The sequence below is a fragment of the Lygodium microphyllum genome, chromosome 17, assembly GCF_053477565.2.
Source record: "Lygodium microphyllum isolate KBCC chromosome 17, Lygodium_microphyllum_v1.1.10, whole genome shotgun sequence".
NCBI lineage: Eukaryota > Viridiplantae > Streptophyta > Polypodiopsida > Schizaeales > Lygodiaceae > Lygodium > Lygodium microphyllum.
The window spans coordinates 37,345,829-37,364,909 of NC_141151.1; the positions used below are offsets into that span (position 1 = coordinate 37,345,829).

Below are 19,081 nucleotides of genomic sequence, written 5' to 3' on the forward strand. Positions count from 1 at the left end.
CTCTCCCTCCTCCCTCTCTGTCGACTACCCTCTCTGTCGACTACCCTCTGCCTCACTGGATGCACGTGCTTCTGCAGATGCATGTGCGTCGGCTGACGCTTGTGCTTTAGTCGATGCATGTACAGGTGCTGCATGTGGAGTACCTGCAATTGGAGTTTGGGAAGTAGTGCCAGGCAAAGACATCGGAGGTGTTCTAGACATGACGCTGAACACCTCGTCTACTGTGGGAGAGCGGCCAAGGTGTCTGGTCATCTCTCCCATGAAGTCTTCCCTACTAGGAAAACCTCCAAAAAATGCATTGACCCCCTGCTGAACAAGGCCAATGTATCATTCATACGATCCAAATCTGTGTCATTGCTAGATGAACCAGGATGCGACATCTGCAAAAAAAACACAGGAAAAATATAAATTTGTTTGCATACAAAAAATTGTATATTACCTTCATCCACACCTAAACATTTTCAAAGAGACATAATCCTTGATCCAATCCAACATTAATTATGAAAAATCATTCAATGAGCCTAGAATCATTATGTAAGAGAAGGCTTTTGATGCTCACACATTTTCATTTTCTTCAAGTGTATTTTGTAAGCACTTACTAAGGTCCATTTAAGTGAAACAAAGGTGTGAAAATTCCATATAAAAAATACATGGATGCTTATGTCACTTGAAAGTGCTAATAATCTAGGTTTCTTTAGACATTGAGCATGAAACTTAAGTGCTAATGCTTCTCATAAACAAGAAAACTGATAAATACAAACATGTGATTAGTCACATTCATCATTGCAAAAATATATTGTTTAGGCAATGAAAATTGTTTTTTATTAGAGATGGCACTGGTGCATGTATAACCGTGTCTAAATTGCAGGATAGACGCGCTCTTAGATGCATCCCTAAATTCAACCCTCTGTCCAGAGCGCGTCTATATCCGCATCTGAGATGCAATATAGACGCGCTGTCAAACGCGATTTCTAGGTCAATGCTTCTGGTGCACACATGTATCATCGCGTGTAGACTGCAGAATATATGCGCCTAGAGATGCGACTCTGCAGTCAAAGCCTCTGTGGAGAGCGCGTGTATTCTCGCGTCTTTGACATAGAATACACGTGCTCTGAGATGCGGCCTTAGACGCAATGAGAGAAAACATTTCTTCGCGTCTATCCCTGCATCTGCAGCACTGAAATGTAGACGCGCTGGGCAGACGCGCTCAGTCGGCTAATTTCAGTCCGACGACCACCATTCATGATTTACAAAATGCAATACATAATGCAATCAGAAATCCTAATACACAGATAGAGAGAGAGAGAGAGAGAGAGAGAGAGAGAGAGAGAGAGGACTCACCTTGGGTGTTTGGTGTGGCGAGTGGTGGCGCTTCTTCCTTCTCCTTCTTCCTCTCCTTGGTAAGTTACTCTCCCTTGATGCTTGCTTGCTGCTTGTTGTCTCTTCCCTTTGCTTCTTCTTCCTCTTGTTATCCTCTCTCTTGTTCTCTCTTTCTTTTTCTCCTTCTCTTTCCTTTTTCCCTTCTTGTCTGTTTGAAATGAAAGAAGAGGTGAGTCATGAGGAGGTGAGGCATGAAGAGACTACATGTCAACTAAACTCGAGCTTCAGAACCACAAAAAATGCAAGAAAGGAAAGGCGCAGTTTGAAAAGAAATGATTTAAGTATGTTTTGAATTTTGATGTGTGCATCTATTTTGGCGTGTATATATGTGTGCGTCTATTTTGGCGTGTATATGCACGTCTAAGTTTATGTAAACGTGCGTATAGATGCGAATGTAGACGTGCAAATAGACGCTAATTTAGATGCGTACGTAAACGCAGATATAGATGCACATTTAGGTTTTATCATAATTTTTTTTTTTAAAGATAAGTTTTGATAGTGAATTCTTATCATAAGTTTTAATGTATTTATGATGAGTTTTGTGTATTTAAAATTGAGATCTTAGAATAATTAATACACCAACTTGAAGTTTTAATGTAAACATATGAATGACAAATATTTTGATGTTGTCATGAATTAGGTTTAATCATGTCATCATCATCACCTAATGCAGTGCATGCTAATGAGTCAACGAGCACATCCTCGAGTGAGAATGAAACATTACGTCTTCATAATCGAGATGCATGGCTACGACGAAAAATTAAATGCATGTGTGATCATTGTCGAGGGTGTATTTTTCGAGCACATCGAGTTGCAATATCACACCTCAGTTTGTATGGAGAATGGGACCAAGAAAAATCACTGGTATTCATTGTTTTTTTTTAACACTAAGATTGCTAGTCTATGTTACTCAATATATATCAATGTACATGAAACTCCCTTTTGTGGTCGAGCAGGATACAGTGCCACATCTTCAGATGCTCCCTCGCGAGCGTCGAGAGGCTGCAAAACGTCGACACGAGGAGGCAGAGTCTTCAAGAAGAGTGGAGACTCACGACCATGATAGTAGCCCTCATGAAATGCCCCGTCAAGTCGTAGAGGATGAGATTTTGAACAACATGGTACACCATCTATTTTCGCAACCGGTTCAGGGAGAAGGTCACTCTACGAAGCCAGATGATCCACTATACATAGCGTCATCTACTCCGTTGTATGAAGGTTGTATGTACTCGGTTCTTTGTGCGTCCCTCGAGATACTTAAGTTGCAAACAATTTATGGATGGAGTAATGTCAGTTTGGATGCGTTATTGAAGTAGGTATCAATTTAGTTTGGCTTATGAATCATAATATTAATTATTCTATTTTGAAATCAGATAGAAATATATGTTGGTGGTTTTTTAACTCACTTTTAAAAATATATGTAGGTTATTATCACAAATGCTTCCAAAAGGAAACAAATTTCCAACTAAGAGAGAGCAAGCAAGACATTACTTGGCATCTCTGGGAGGCCTCGATTATGTCAAGATCCATGCATGTGTCAATGATTGTGTCTTATTTCGTGGGATTCGTGAGTTCGCACGAGAGTGCCCTGTTTGTGGCGAATCAAGATACGAAGTGGAGATGAAGTCAATGGATGTGCCTCATAAGGTTTTGCAACATTTTCGGATTGTTCCACGTATAAAACTTATGTTCAAGTGTAAGTCTATTGGAAAGCTCATGTCATGGCATGCTAGTCATCGTTCAAGCGATGGAAAATGGAGGATCCCTGCAGACACACCGGCATGGCAACATATAGATCATTTCTGGCTCGTTTTCAAAGAAGAGCCAAGAAATTTGAGATTTGGTTTAGGTATGGATGGAATCAATCCATTTGGCATCAAAAGCACATCATACAGTGTATGGCCGATGGTATTGGTGAACTATAATATTCCTCCATCCATGGCAATTAAAAAGAGACATGTAATGTTGTCCCTTCTGATTCCTGAAAAGCACAAGGTAAAAAACATGGACATTTACTTAGAGCCTTTGATTGAAGAGTTAGAAATGTTATGGGAAGGTATTGAGGTGCAAGATACAAGTGCATCTGCATCCTCTAGAGATTTCACATTGAAGGCCATGTTGTTATGGACCATGCATGACTTTCCAGGATACGAAGAGTGTTCAGGTACATGTATATAACTCTATATTTGAAATTCAAGACTTGAATCAATTTCATTTTATTAATTCACTTGTTTGTTCAGGTTTAACCACATCAGGATATCATGCATATCCTATTTGCGGTCCCTCTCTAGTTTCCTCTAGGCCGGCATGTTTAAAGAAGGTTATCTACGACAATCATCATCGATTTCTTCCTATTGACCATCCCAAATATGTTCTCCCTACTAATGGAATGACTCCACAATCTCTAACCATTTGAGATTGGAAGGAGAAATGGATTAATTCCGACAGCCACCCTCCACTTGGCATGAGTCGGTAAGAAGTGCATTTCTCTCGATTGACTTTAAAGTATTTAGCATGATGAATTGTCTACATAATATATTGTTTGTTTGTTAGGTTCTCTATATTTTTTCATCTTCCGTACTGGACTGAACTCAAGATCAATCACATGTTGAACCCCATGCACATATTCAAAAATGTTGTATCTACATTATGGGATCACTTGATAGGGGCTTGTGATTCAGTCAATGTAAGGGAGGATTTACGTAACATTGGTCGCATGAGACGAGCCTGGCTACCCATTAGAACCAAAGGAAAGATTGAGCTACCCCATGCACCTTGGATGTTGTCAAAGAACGAGAAAAAAATAGTGAAGGAACAAATATGTAGCTTTCGAACACCCACAGGATGTATGAGATGTCTCAAGGGAGCCTTCATAAAGAAAAAGAAAAGAGGTGTGGAGCAACTATCTGGTTTGAAGTCCCACGATTGGCACAAAATGATTCAAGTAAGGGTATCTCTAACCATGAATATAGTAATTAGTGGAGTAACTATATGTAAACTTTGGGGTATAATGACTTTTTCCTCAACTAATCGTTTGATCTATGAATATTGTTTACATTCAGTTCATACTTCCTACTAGCATATCCCATTGTATATCCAAAGATGTACATGATATCATTTACAAGATGGGAGAGCTTGTGAGGTGTGTATACATTGTATTTTTTCATTATATATCTTTGAATTTCTACACAAAAATAAACAATTCTCAAATACATCCTGACAGATACGTGAGCTTGAAGGAAATTGATCCAAACACATTGCAAGATGCTCGAGTATTATCTGTTGAGGTGGTTTGTTTAGTGGAGGAAATTTTTTCTCGATCCATTTTGACTACTCAATTACATTTACTCGTACATTTTATTGATGAGATCGCACTTTGTGGGGCAGTTCATGCAAGGTGGATGTTTTTTCTTGAGTGCTTCATGAAAACCTTGAAGGATTTTGTGAGGCAAAAAGCATGGCCTGAGGGAAGCATGGCTGAGGGTTGGTTAGTGCAATCATCCCTTGTTTATATCTCTGAATATCTTGCTGAAGTGGACCCCTCTCAACCACGACCATGGAAAGATGATGAAGACTTGAGGATGACCTCTATAATACCTCAAGGAAAAGGAATGAGTAAAGTGCTAACAAAAGAAGAACTTCGTAAGTTAAATAGTTTTTGTGTGGTCAATAGTGATGTAATGAGCAAATGGGTGACACTATATAATGAAGCAAGGGCAAGAAGAAAAAGCAAAAGACAAGCATTTCGCACCAGATATGGACGTAATGTCTCATTTTCAGATCATATAAATGCGCTCCCACATCATATTGATATAGATTGGTTACATGAGGAAATGGAGAGAATGGAAAAAGAGGAGGAAATTAATATATCTCAAGAAGAGTGGGAATACGCACGAGGTTGCTTATCAAAGGTGAGACATACTATCAATTAATTTGTTTCTATAAGTTATATTTTATATAAATAATTGACATGTTTGATCTTTTATCTTTTAATACTAGTGCACATTATTCAATGCTATTTGGTGTGAGGGTAAATATCTTCAAACTCAACATATAGATGAAAAGAGAAATACCCAAAATTGTGGTGTCCTTGCTCACTTCGAGGATGCCAATGGTACCATGGAAAGTTATTATGGCTTGATCCAAGATATTCTGAAGCTTGACTTCAGACAAATTTTTATATATGTATTGGATGTGAAGTGGTTTAAAGAAGTGGTAACAAATGGGAAGCATTGCACAATCAGACGTCATCCAAGTGGTTTTGTAATCATTGACTCTACAAAATTTCACCAAAACAAGAATGACACATTAGTACTACCTCAACAATGGGAGCAGGTATATATGCAAAAGCTAATTTTTATATATATATACATGTGATACATATACACAATATAATAAGTGTTTAATTTTCTTGCTTTTGTTTTTCAAATACAGGTTGTGTATCATCCAACGGTAAACAATAACCGATGGTGGTATGTCATCCCTATATCTAATCGTTCAAAACCAATATATGGTAATATTACCGATATGGAGATAGCAGATGACAATCCAACAATTAATGATGATGTACATGATGACACCATAATGGATGATATGTGTGATATAGTGCAAGATGAACCTAGCGAGGATGTTCAAAGAAATGCAGAAGAAGACAATAATGTGATTGTCGATGATATTGATGAAGTTATTGAGCAATATAGCAACACATATGATAGTGGGATAAACTTATTTGTTTCGTTACCTCTTGGTAACATAGACCTAGAAGTAGATAGTTTAGCAAGGGCTGATCTCATTGAAGATGAGATGGATCATTCACTGTAATATACTAAATTTGCTTAATGATTCAATGTGTATTCTTAATTCTATGGTTTTTATCATGTGCACACGTGCATACTCAAGAATCAATAGTCAAGTTTAAAGCTAAATTGAATTTTCCATAATAAAAAGGAAGTATTTTTTATCATCTTCAAGTAGAGAAATTACGAGATACATATTGCAATGCTTGCTACTAATTGTATAATAAGGTTTCTGTCGCTTGTCGCTAATTACTTATATCAGGCTTGTCAACTGGAGGAACTGCCATTCATTAGAGAGCAATGCAAAAATAATTATTAACTCTGGTTTTTTTATTCAATGATTCAATGTGTATTCTTAATTCTATGGTTTTTATCATGCTCACACGTGCATACTCAAGAATCAATTTCAGGTGGTTAAATAATTATTAACTCTGGTCTTTTTATTATATTAAGTCCAATTTCAGGTGGTTAAATAATTGCGCGTCTAGAGGCACGTCTATATTGGCATCTATTTACGCGGATATATAGATGAAAATTTTGCATCTATTTACACGCTCTTTTACACGCTGTCAAAGAGTTTACTGTTCATACTATAAATCATGGGATTCTTATGAATACAGAAGAGCATCACTGGAAGTTATATGAGGAATTTGCATACAAAATTCAGATATTGTTATCCAATAACCAACTTAGTTACACAAGTTCTTTTGTATTTAGCATATAATTTTCAATTATACCATGTATATTTATGAAAAATAAGTCTATGGGAACCTACAACTTGGTCAACTAGAAGTAATTGACAGTCTGTAGGATAAATCGCATTGATTCAGGTGCAAAAATATGGTCAAAACCCAAGGAAAAAACCAAAAATTGCCAAAAGTCCAGTAGGTCCACATGGGACCTGAAGTAATAGACTTACGTGACAACCAAGTGACCTGGGTAGGTCAAAAAGTGACCAGGGGTTGAGCAGGGAGCAGCCCGCATTTTTTGACGCAAAATGCGGGCTGCACAGTCTGAAGCAAACTGGAGAGAGCTGAAGCTATGGTGCATGATTTGGAGCATGCAAATTGAAGATCAACAGGCCCAAATATTGAAGATGTAAACACAGTGAGAGCTCCACTTCTCTGCCCATTTGGTCTGACGAAAATGCATGCTGAAACAGTCTATAAAAGAGGGAAATCTGAGAGAAAAGTATTCAGTCTGCTCTTATGCACGACTTCTCTCATTTTGTCTACCTTATTCTTGGTCCAATGAAGCCGACTTGTACCCAAGTACTTGAATGACTTTGGGGCAAGCAAAGGGTGAGGATTTTGAAGGTATATGGGCTGTTATGGGCTGAAATAACCAATCATAAACAGGGCAGCCCACTGTTATGGTCCATTTTTATGAGCAAACATGGGATTTATGTGGTTGTAATGGAAGGAAATGTCCTCTTTTCATCAGGACTTTGATCATTAATGATTGGAAGTGCTTCTTCTTGAGTTTATGCACTCATTTTGAGCTGGGCTGAAATTTTCTATTTTAAAACACGGCTGAAGCTAAAATTATGCTTCCTCAATTCATTTCATGTATCTTTGGCCCAAATCTTGAATGCATTTGAATCTATCAACAAAATACTTGTTCCAAAGGGTTGAAATCCATCTATGTACTTGAAATAAATGCCATTAGATCTTGCATTTGATATTCATAATTGAATTGAGAATTTGAAAATATCCTAAATATCCTTTATGATATGATGTATGTATCCAGAGGCATATTTGATGTAATTAAGATAGACTTATTTCTTACGTTCATGTATGCTAAATACATAGTGAAAAAGCTTGAACTCTTCTTCCATACCTAAATCATTTCTAAATCCCGGATCTTATTAAACCCCATTCTACTTTCCCTTCTTGAACCTTGAATCCTAAACTCCTCTTCTGCACTAAACCCCCGGTGGTAGACCTTCAACCCTTAATGCGACAACAGTGGTGAACCCAACATGAAGGTCTGCTATGGAAAAAGAAGTCCAATGGGAGAATCATCAAGTTCAGGAGGAGATGCCTTGTAACAGTTGGTTCGTCTAATGCAAGAAAGCCAACAACAACAATTGCAATTTCAGTAGCAGTTGCAATTGCAACAACAACGGAGGCAAGAAGAAGAGCGGATTGATACTACTGCCATTAAAGCCTTAAAAGCAGTTGGACAAGAGCTCAAGCAATTTAATGGGCAAAATGTATCCTCTTTTATCTGCCTTTATACTGACAAGATGGTCTTCTTTGGAGTTCCTCAACATGCCTGGAGCCGTTATTTTGCCCGTCTGGCTGTGCATGGTCTCCAGGACCGAATTCATGGTCTTTTCCAAAAAGATGCAGGATGGACTGTGTTCAAGAAGGCTCTTCGAGAAGAATTTTTCCTTGAAGATTCTGGCCTTATGACAAAGAAAGTCTTCATCGAATGGGTCCAAAAGGCACAATAAGGATCTAACCGCTACTCTTCTTCATCGAGAATTTGAAAGCAAATTTGCCCAACTAGATCCTGATGACCAACAAGGTATGGAAAGTCAAAAGATTGAATTATTTTTAAAGGCTACAGATTCTTCTCTTCAGGAGAAATTAACTGACCGACTTGAAGACCCTAACTCTGAGTCGGGATTGAAGACTGCTTGGAGTGATGTCACTGAAGCAGTTAATATGATTACTCGAAGAGAGCGATTGCGCCTAAGATGGGGATCAACCCCTGCAACAACTGAATCTATGAAGGGGCCTGTTCCAGTTTCTCGACCTCCTGTCTCTATGGCCGAGCAACCAAGAAATTATGTTGTTCCTTCTCCAAAGAAGGATGTCATGGACGAGCTAATTAAAAGCATGCAGGATCTCCATCTTAATTTAATGGAAATTAAGTCTAAAGTAGAAAGGCTTGATGTAAAAGTAGAAGAAAGGGGTCGGTCAGCTGCCCAAAGGCCTGCACGAGAAGGCTTCAAAAGACGCTGCATTTGGTGTGATAGCCTTCAGCATGACAAGAGGGAGTGCGGTGCATTCCGTGAAGCTGAAGTACAAAAATTAGTCTTTTGGAAGGATGGTAAAATTCATGCAACCAAAACCGGGCTTCCTCTTGAGCCAAATTTTGGCAACAGTGGCATGAAGAAAAGATTGGAGGTTTTGGCAACAAGAACGGCCTATGTAGCTGTTGATGTTGTAACTTTTGGGCTGCAAATTGAGCCAACTAATGAAATTGTTAAAGCATGTAAAACTAGTGCAAAATCTAAAGTGTGGACACAGGCCTTGGAACGCATGGAACAAGGCGAGGAAAGTAAAGATGATTTAACCACTGCCAGTCAATGTATTCGAGGGAGAACAGGTTGGTCCGAGCCTATAGATTCATTTTCAGCTTTTGCTCGGTTAGCTGAAATTAATAATCAAGAAGCCATGATAGAAGAAAAGAGAAGAAAAGAAGAAGATGTTGCCGGTCCTTCTTCTTCAGCACAGACTAAACGCATAACAAGAAGTAAACCAGACCAACAGAAGGCTGCTGAAAATCCACCGCCACCAGAATTTGACATGGGAGATGCCCCTCAAGCAAAGAAGACAGAAGGAAAAAGAAAAAGCAAACATCCCAGTTACAAGTTGCAATCTGACATAGAGACCGCAACGGATCTTAAATGGATCCTAGAAGAAAGGATTCTTGGAAGTAGAATTGAATTTACATTAGATGAAATTCTCAGTATGGCAAAACGAGGATTTCATGATGTAATAATTGATGTAATTAAACGAAAAAGACAATATGTTGGTGAGGAAACTGAAGAATCTGTACATGCTTTTTTGCAAGTACTTCATATGTATTTGCAGGATGAAGAGAAGCTGAAAACTCAAGGGATTCGATTGGAGGCAATCAAAGAATTGATTGCAGCCATAGAAGCCAAAGATGAAGACATTTATGAAGCATAATCTGAAGAAGCCATGATGGTGGGGACTTCTCAATCTAAAGTGCAGCCCATGTGTAAGAAAGAGACTTTCTTCACAACATGCAAGAAGAAAGTGAAGCTCACTTTATTCCTAGTAGTCACTATTCCCGTACCCATTGGGCAAGGGCGACTATTGAAACTGTTGTTAAAATCGGTGAAAAAGAAACTCCATGCATTGCCCTTATAGACCATGGTTCGAAAATTAATGTTATGTCAAGAAGTCTCTATGAGAATGGTGGATGGCCCATTGATGTGGACCCAAGATGGTGCATGAAGGCAGCCAATAACTCTTCTGGCGATCTTTATGCAGCATATCCTTATGTAGAAGTTACTATTGGTAATGTAAAAGATGAACTTCATTTCTTTGTTCAAGATTCCTGCAGTTATCCTATCATTCTTGGACAACTATTTATTTTCGAGTCTCGTTTAGAGACAAAGGCTCTTGATGATGGTTCATCATATGCTCGGATAAGAAGCAAGGATAATGATAAAGTTGTTCAATTCCTAACTGTTTGTGTTAATCACCACCGGAATAGGGATCGATTGAGAGATCATCCTGTTCCTCCTAATACCCGAGAATTTAAGGGTTTTCGGGTAGCGCTACTATAAGTGGAGGCTATGGCAGTGCATCATGTCACAAAAAATTTCCTCCACATATGAAGGAGGCAAGGCCAAAAGCTGATTTGCAGGTTTTTTCAGCCAATGGTGTGGGCTGTTATAAACAGTTTTCAACCATGAACAGGGCTGAAAGAAAGTATTTGAGTCATATGGAGCAAGAGCTGAAGCAAATTGATATTTTACGTAAAGATGAAGAAATTTTAGGACTATTTTATGGGTTGAATTATAATGATACAATGGCTTAAATTTATACAGTCGTTCATGCTGAAAATCAAGCTGAAAATCAATCCATACAAGTATGTACATTGGATATTTATGACATAATTCACAAATTTCCAGATTATGAAGCTTTTGGATAGCCAAACAAGGATGAAGTAAGAGTAGAAACAAAGTATAAAACAGTTGATAAGAAGGTCAAGCCGGTAGCTACTCCTCCATCACCTGAAAGCGAAGGACTGGTAGAAAGGGTATCCAAACAACCAAGCCTTCAATGATCCTAAAGATATTGGTCACCAATTTACAGCAAAAAGTCTACAAAAGCTGAAAATTGGTGAAGACTCTTTCCTCTTGCCCGCCGACTGAAAAGCAAATCTTCATACAGATGTTAAAGAACCATGGTAAAGCCTTTTCATTTCAGCCACATGAAATTGGCTATGTGGATCCAAGCATTGTGGCACCAATGGTAATTTTTACGGTCCCACATGTTCCTTGGAATCTTAAACCAATTCCGGTTCCAAGGGCTCATTTGCCTAAGTTATTGGAACTTTTAAATGAAAAGATAAAAATGTGAATATTGGAGCCATCTTCAGCTCCATATTCCAACCGATGGTTTACCGTACCTAAGAAGAATGGATCTTTATGATTCATTCAAGATTTACAACCTGTCAATAAAGTCACTATCAATAATGTTGGATCAGGACCAATTGTGGATGAGTTTGCTGAAGCTTTTGCAGGTAGGGCAATCTATTCCATGGGAGAGTTATATTCAAGCTACGATCAATTTTAGCTTGCTTTGGAAAGCCGTGACATTACCACAATGAAGACACCTCTTGGCCTAGTCCGCATGTGTGCTCTACCTCAAGGGGCTACGAATTTAGTAGCTCACATGATCAATGCTATGCATAAAGTATTGAGGGATTATATTCCTCAATTGACTCTTCCTTTTCTTGATGATGTTCCAATCAAAGGATGCGAAGTTCATGAGAAAAATTAAGAACTCAATGAACTTGGATGTCGAAAGTTTGTCTCTGATCATATTAATGATTGTGCTCAAATCTTGTCTAAATTAGAAGAAGTCCATCTTACTCTTTCAGGAGCTAAATCTGTTTTTGGAGTCGAAGAAGTCCTTGTGGTCGGACATATGTGTGGTCCATATGGCTGAAAGCCTTCTCCATCCAAGATAGATGCTATCGGCAAAATGCAGGAAGAATGTACAAATGTTTCAGAGGTGAGAAGATTTCTTGGTGCATGTGTCTTCTACCTTATTTGGATACCACATTTTGCCCATGTTGCTGAAAGTCTTTATCAGCTTCTAAGAAAGGGCCAAAGGCTTCTATGGGAAAAAGAACACACTTAGGCTATTCGGAAACTCAAGAAAATGCCGATTTCATCCCCCACTTTAAAGAAGGCTAACTATTCTAATGGACAACCCATTATACTCACAGTGGACACAAGTCCTATTGGAATAGGATGGGCAGTTCGTCAAGACGACCTTGAAGGCAACAGATATGTAATCCGCTTTGGAGCAAAGGTTCTTAATGAACGACAAAGAAGGTATGCTCAAATTAAAAGAGAACTTTGGGGAGTAGTAACTGCATTAAAATGTGACAGTGAGTACTTCATGGGTGCACGTGTTATAGTTGAGACAGATTTCCTTCCACTCTTGGGCATGATCGCCAACTATTCCACTCCCGACATAGCCATGCTAAGATAGATAGCCTATATTAAATCCTTAAATCCTGATTTGAAATATATTGTAGGTAGAGATAATCCAGTTGTTGACATGCTTTCATGTGCCAGATATATGGATAAAGAAGAAATAATGGATGAAGAAGAATTAGAGTTTATAAATGATGCTGTTAATGCAGGAACAAATCTGAAAACAGCAAGTATAGCTAAATCTAATATTGATTCAGCAGTCAAAAATGCAGGTACAATAAAAATTACAGCAAGTACAACAGGTTCGGCTGCTAAAACAAATGTTACATCTACAAGGAAGGATGAAACAACCAAAGAAGGACAATGGACAGTTAGTAAACAGCATATTCAATGTTTTGTTATAGTTTGTTCACACTTTAAAGAAGAATATTATGCAGATGATTGGCTAAAAATTGGCCAATTTTTTAGCACTATGACAAAGAAGGAAGATTGGACTAATGAAGAGTTCAAGAGAATTAAGAGAAAAGCTTATGGTTTTTTTCTTAAAGATGGTTACCTTTGGAGGCATGCGAAAAAGAAAGGAAGGGCGCCTGTTCGTGTCTTAGGAGATAAAAAGACACAAAGACAGGTCATGCAAGAATTCCATGAAAGCTTATTGGCTGGTCATAGAGGCATATGGGGCACTTTTGCCAAAATAAAAGAGAAATTTTGGTGGCAAAACATGTATAAAGATATTGAGCATTTTGTTGAATCTTGTCATGTTTGTCAAATGTATTCTATGGTAAAGCATAGAGATGGGCTTCAGCCTACCTATCCTTTATCCATTCACTATAGATGGGTTATTGATTTAGTAACCATGCCTACAGGAATTTGGAACACGAGATATCTAGTACTTGCTAGAGAAGATCTCACAAATCAAGTGGAAGAAAAGGCCTTGACAACAAAGTCCACCCATGTTGTTTGTAGATTTTTACTTGAAGAAGTATTTTGCAGGTATAGATGTGTAGCTAAATTAACTGCTGATAGAGAGGAATTGGATGCCGATGAGGCTCGCCATTTCTTTGCTCAATTGGGAATTAAGCTATCTCTTACTTCAGCCTACAACCCTGAAGGCAATGGTAAGAGTGAAAGAGATCATCAACCAATTCTTAAAGCTTTAGCAAAATCATGCAAAGGAAAGTTGAGGGAATGGCCTAAAATGCTACCATTCGCATTATGGGCTGATAGAACTACCCATACTGCAGTGACAGGATATATGCCAGCTGAACTTATATATGGACAACCACCTGTTATGCCTATTGAGGAATCCATTGTCACATGGAGTATCTTGCCTTGGGATGAAGGCATGAATAGAGAAGAATTGCTGTCTTTACGCATAAGGCAACTTGAAAGAAGGCTAGAAGATGTCAAAATAGCCATTGAAAGGCTAAAAATAGCAAGATTAAAGAATAAGAAGAGATTTGACAAGCATCACCAACTCCGTCCAAGAGCTATTCAAGAGAATGATTGGGTTCTTGCCTATGATAGCAGCCTAGATAATCAATATAGTGCTCATAGGAAGTTAGCCAAGCAATGGTTTGGGCCATATGTTGTAAAAGTAGTACATAATAATGCTACTTACTCTTTGGCTGAAATGAATGGGACCATGATTAAGATTCCAATAGCTGGGAAACGAATCAAACTCTTCAAACGAAGAGAATCTTCAACTTATGAACTTGATGACTTAGATATGAGCCCTCTACTTGAAGACATGCAGGAAGAGAAAGACTTAGAGAATGAAGATGAAGAAGAAGACCCTCCTTGACCTGTAATCTTATCAAATGGCACATGCTGGAGGATGTGCAGGTTAGGAGGGGGTGAATGTCAAAGAGTTTACTATTCATACTATAAATCATGGGATTCTTATGAACACAGAAGAGCTTCACTGGAAGTTATATGAGGAATTTGCATACAAAATTCAGACATTGTTATCCAATAACCAACTTAGTTACACAAGTTCTTTTGTATTTAGCATATAATTTTTAGTTATACCATGTATATTTATGAAAAACAAGTCTATGGGAGCCTATAACTTGGTCAACTGGAAGTAATTAATAGTCTGCAGGATAAATCACATTGATTGAGGTGCAAAAATATGGTCAGAACCCAAGAAAAATGCCAAAAATTGCCAAAAGTCCACTAGGTCCACATGGGACTTGAAGTAATAGACTTAAGTAACCAGCAAGTGACTTGGATAGGTCAAAAAGTGACCAGGGGCTGAGCAGGGAGAAGCCCGTGTTTTTTGGTGCAAAATGCGGGCTACACAGTCTAAAGCAAACTGGAGAGAGATGGAGCTATGGTGCATGATTTGGAGCATGCAAACTGAAGATCAACAGGCCCAAATACTGAAGATGTAAACATGGTGAGAGCTCCACTTCTCTGCCCATTTGGTCTGACGAAAATGCATGCTGAAAAAATCTATAAAAGAGGGAAATCTGAGAGAAAAGTATTTAGCCTGCTCTTATGCACGACTTCTCTCATTTTGACTACCTTATTCTTGGTCCAATGAAGCCGACTTGTACCCAAGTACTTGAGTGACTTTGGGGCAAGCAAAGGGTGAGGATTTTGAAGGTATATGGGCTGTTATGGGCTGAAATAACCAGTCATAAATAGGGCAGCCCACTGTTATGGTCCATTTTTATGAGCAAACATGAGATTTATGTGGTTGTAATGGAAGGAAATGTCCTCTTTTCATCAGGACTTTGATCATTAATGATTGGAAGTGCTTCTTCTTGAGTTTATGCACTCATTTTGAGCTGGGCTGAAATTTTCTATTTTAAAACACGGCTGAAGCTAAAATTATGCTTCCTCAATTCATTTCATGTATCTTTGGCCCAAATCTTGAATGCATTTGAATCTATCAACAAAATACTTGTTCCAAAGGGTTGAAATCCATCTATGTACTTGAAATAAATGCCATTAGATCTTGCATTTGATATTCATAATTGAATTGAGAATCTGAAAATATCCTAAATATCCTTTATGATATGATGTATGTATCCAGAGGCATTTGATGTAATTAAGATAGACTTATTTCTTCCGTTCATGTATGCTAAGTACATAGTGAAAAAGCTTGAACTCTTCTTCCGTACCTAAATCATTTCTAAATCCCGGATCTTATCAAACCCCAATCTACTTCCGCTTCCTGAACCTTGAATCCTAAACTCCTCTTCTGCACTAAAGCCCCGGTGGTAGACCTTCAACCCTTAACGCGACGACAACGCACATATAGACGCAATGATAGACGCGCCTGACTTTGCACGTCTAACATGCGCGTCTATGCCTCGTTTTTGCTGTAGTGATAGATAGCAATGTGCCTATTTTCTTCTACATGAATGTAACTGATATTCATCCTTAAAAAAGAAAGATATAATGATATCCTATTTTGGAAATTGTACATAGCATCCAACCTATCCTATCGATGCTAATGTATCTCTACTTGTAAACATATGCCATTTGTAAATATCCCTTGTAAAAATCGTAGCATATGGATAGTAAAAATAAAAGATAACAGCGGCTAGATTTTGTAAAAATATCGTGCTCTTTGGCCCATCATTATTTTGCAAAACAAGTAAGATATGTTAATGTAAAAATGAAGATGAAAAGCTTAAGTGCTAAAATAATTCATGAAACTTACAATAACCTAAGGCAATATAGCTATCGCTAGTTTGACTAAAATTCAGGAGAAGCAAGGTCATCTAATACCCTATTCCTCAAGGAAACTGAAAATCCACGAGAGAAATTACACCACCCATGATCTCAAACTATTAGCTATGATCTATGCTCTCAAATTATGGCGACACTTTCTACTTGGAAGCAAGTTTACTTTGATTCACTGACCACAAAATTCTCAAATGGATCTTTACTCAACCAGACCTCAACATGAGGTAGCATCGCTGGATTGAAGTCTTGCAAGAATTGGATTTTGAAATCAAGTTCAGACCGAGGAAAGAGAATGTGATTGTTGATGCGTTAAGTGGTAAAGCTTTTCTGAATGCACTTATCATGGAAGAGCCATCTAAAGGAGATACTTTACCTACAAATCGATGTCTAGCAATCTAGTCATTGAGCTAGCCAAAGACGGGGCAGATAAGGATCCTAAGTATTAGCTAATGCTTAGAGAAATCCTAGTTAAGGACATAATCCTAAGCTCAGAGTAAAATATCAAAATTCCAATGTGAATGATGGACTTTTCTATTTCAGAACAAGGCTTTGCATTCCCTTAGTCATGTTGAGAATAGCAAATGATGCTTGCCCATAAGTGACTTTGTATGAGAGATATGACGAAGATGTATGCTCTAGAAGCTCTAGGAAGAGATGTCCAAAATCCCGTATGCACAATGAGATACAATGGTACTATTCAAAAAGCTATAAAGGAATGCACTTGACACTCATTTCAATAGATAGTACAATCAATTTGAATCACTCAAGGTTGTGTTTATGGGTCCAAGTTTATCTATCTTGGAGCCTAATTCATTTGAGTTACAATTCGTCATTCTCATAATGTATCATGTGTGTGACTTGTATCCACCATAGTTGATCTAGCTCTAGATCCGTGTTTCCTGACATGGTATCAGAGCCATGGCCAGCTAGTTCTAGAGTCACTAGTGAGGTGTACTCTAGTGTAAATGGATAGTAGGAGTTGAACCCACCTTAAGACCCTCTACCATATCCATTCTCAGTGGAATGAGACTAGAAACTTGGTAACCCTTGGCTTATCAGCTAGTATGTTCCTCTGAATTTTCTCCACAATAACCTTGGCAAGAAGGTCTTCTCTCAACTTCAAACCACACCCATGCCCCTGTACACAAGATCCTCAGACCTAGACCTGCACCATGTCGCTGCCTCCTTCTACTTGGATGAGTCCACCATCAAGGGCCTTCTCACAGCTAGCTCGTCTTGCTTCTCCTCTCCTCCTTCGTTACATGTGGCTATCTACACTAGCCGCTAGGGCTCCTATTGCGAGGCCTGCTCTACTAAGGTACTAGGAGATTCTCGGTCCCTGTCAAATGCAATTGGGGGATTTCCAGTCCATGCAGCTCCACCATGGTTGGGTGTCCATCGGCAAGAAGGTGAATGCGGATCAAGATCCTGTGGTAGCAGCTGCATCGGCAGAGCTACATCTTAGCTTCAAGATTGAGTTGGATTTGAGGTACATCTTTGAGTTCAATGGAGAGCAAGAGCAGAGCCCGTAGATCATGTAGATTCAGGGCAACATCAGGCAACCGGTCTTCACCTACAAGTTCACAAGGGACAGGAGCTTCCGCTCAAGATCCGGTCAGCTAGATGGTATCAGTGGCAATGGATGGGCTCCACCGGTGATTGGAAGCAAGGAGAGAAAGCGGGAGAGGAAGGAGTGCAAGGGGTGGATCTTGGTCATCCATGACTTGTGTAGCTCACTTGTGGCAACAACGTCAATGGTAACTCCATTTGTGCCCAAAACGGGCACTTAGAGTGTGAGCTGCTCAAACTCAAGTGCATGGCTGATCATGAGGGCAGAATATAATGATGATGATGATGATGAAAATTTCAGTTTAGAAGCTAGCATCAATTGTCTCTCGACACTCTCCTTCCCAGTAATACTAAAGTTAAAGCCCTAAGGTTAAAGCCCTAGCCCTTAAAGGACGTTCAAACCAGTCCATTCACACCAAACTTGAAGCTGTAAATTTCGTTCACATTGCAAAGTTTTAAGCTTCATTCTTGACATCCAAGTAATTAATCATTTTTCCATCAAGTGTCTTTAGACACTAGCATGGTGTGCCTTTCTCAAATATTTGTCAAAGTACTTGTAAAAAGGGATTAGACACTGCTCGAGTATACTCTTTGTAAGACCTTCTCGGATTTGAAACGAGTTGTATGCATCATGCTGAAAACAATCAATACCAATGTAATGATGAGCCATGAGCCCAAGCCAAACAAATCATGTATCCCAAAATCTATGTCATGTATGTCAAAAGAGGGCTTGTTAAGTCAAAGCAATCATAAAAGCATGAAGAAGGTTAAAAATCAATAAATAAATAATCTCCGCTACTGACAACAAAGAATATTCCCATAGTGAATCTCGTATTCCCTTAGTGGATTTTCTTCCCATAGTGGATGTAACAAACCCTACCAAGATGTAAAGTTTCACTAGGCTACCAAAGAGCTAGTCTCCTGGTCCATGTTTACATGCAGGGGGAGCAAAAGCCAGTAAGGGTAGGAACTAATCATTTGAGGGGGTTGTTGAGAATAGCAAATGATGCTTGCCCATAAGTGGCTTTGTATGAGAGATATGACAAAGATGTATGCTCTAGAAGCTCTAGGAAGAGATGTCCAAAATCCCAAATGCACAGTGAGGTACAGTGGTACTATTCAAAAAGCTATAAAGGCATGTACTTGACACTAATTTCAATAGATAGTACAATCAATTTGAGTCACTCAAGATTAT

The 19,081-nt window shown here is 38.6% G+C and overlaps 1 pseudogene; it reads left to right on the plus strand.

Annotated features, from left to right (window-relative positions):
* LOC148021784 (uncharacterized) overlaps nt 1-18,254 on the plus strand; it is a 44,450-nt pseudogene extending 26,196 nt beyond the window's left edge.
* The last annotated feature ends 827 nt before the right edge of the window (nt 18,255-19,081 follow it).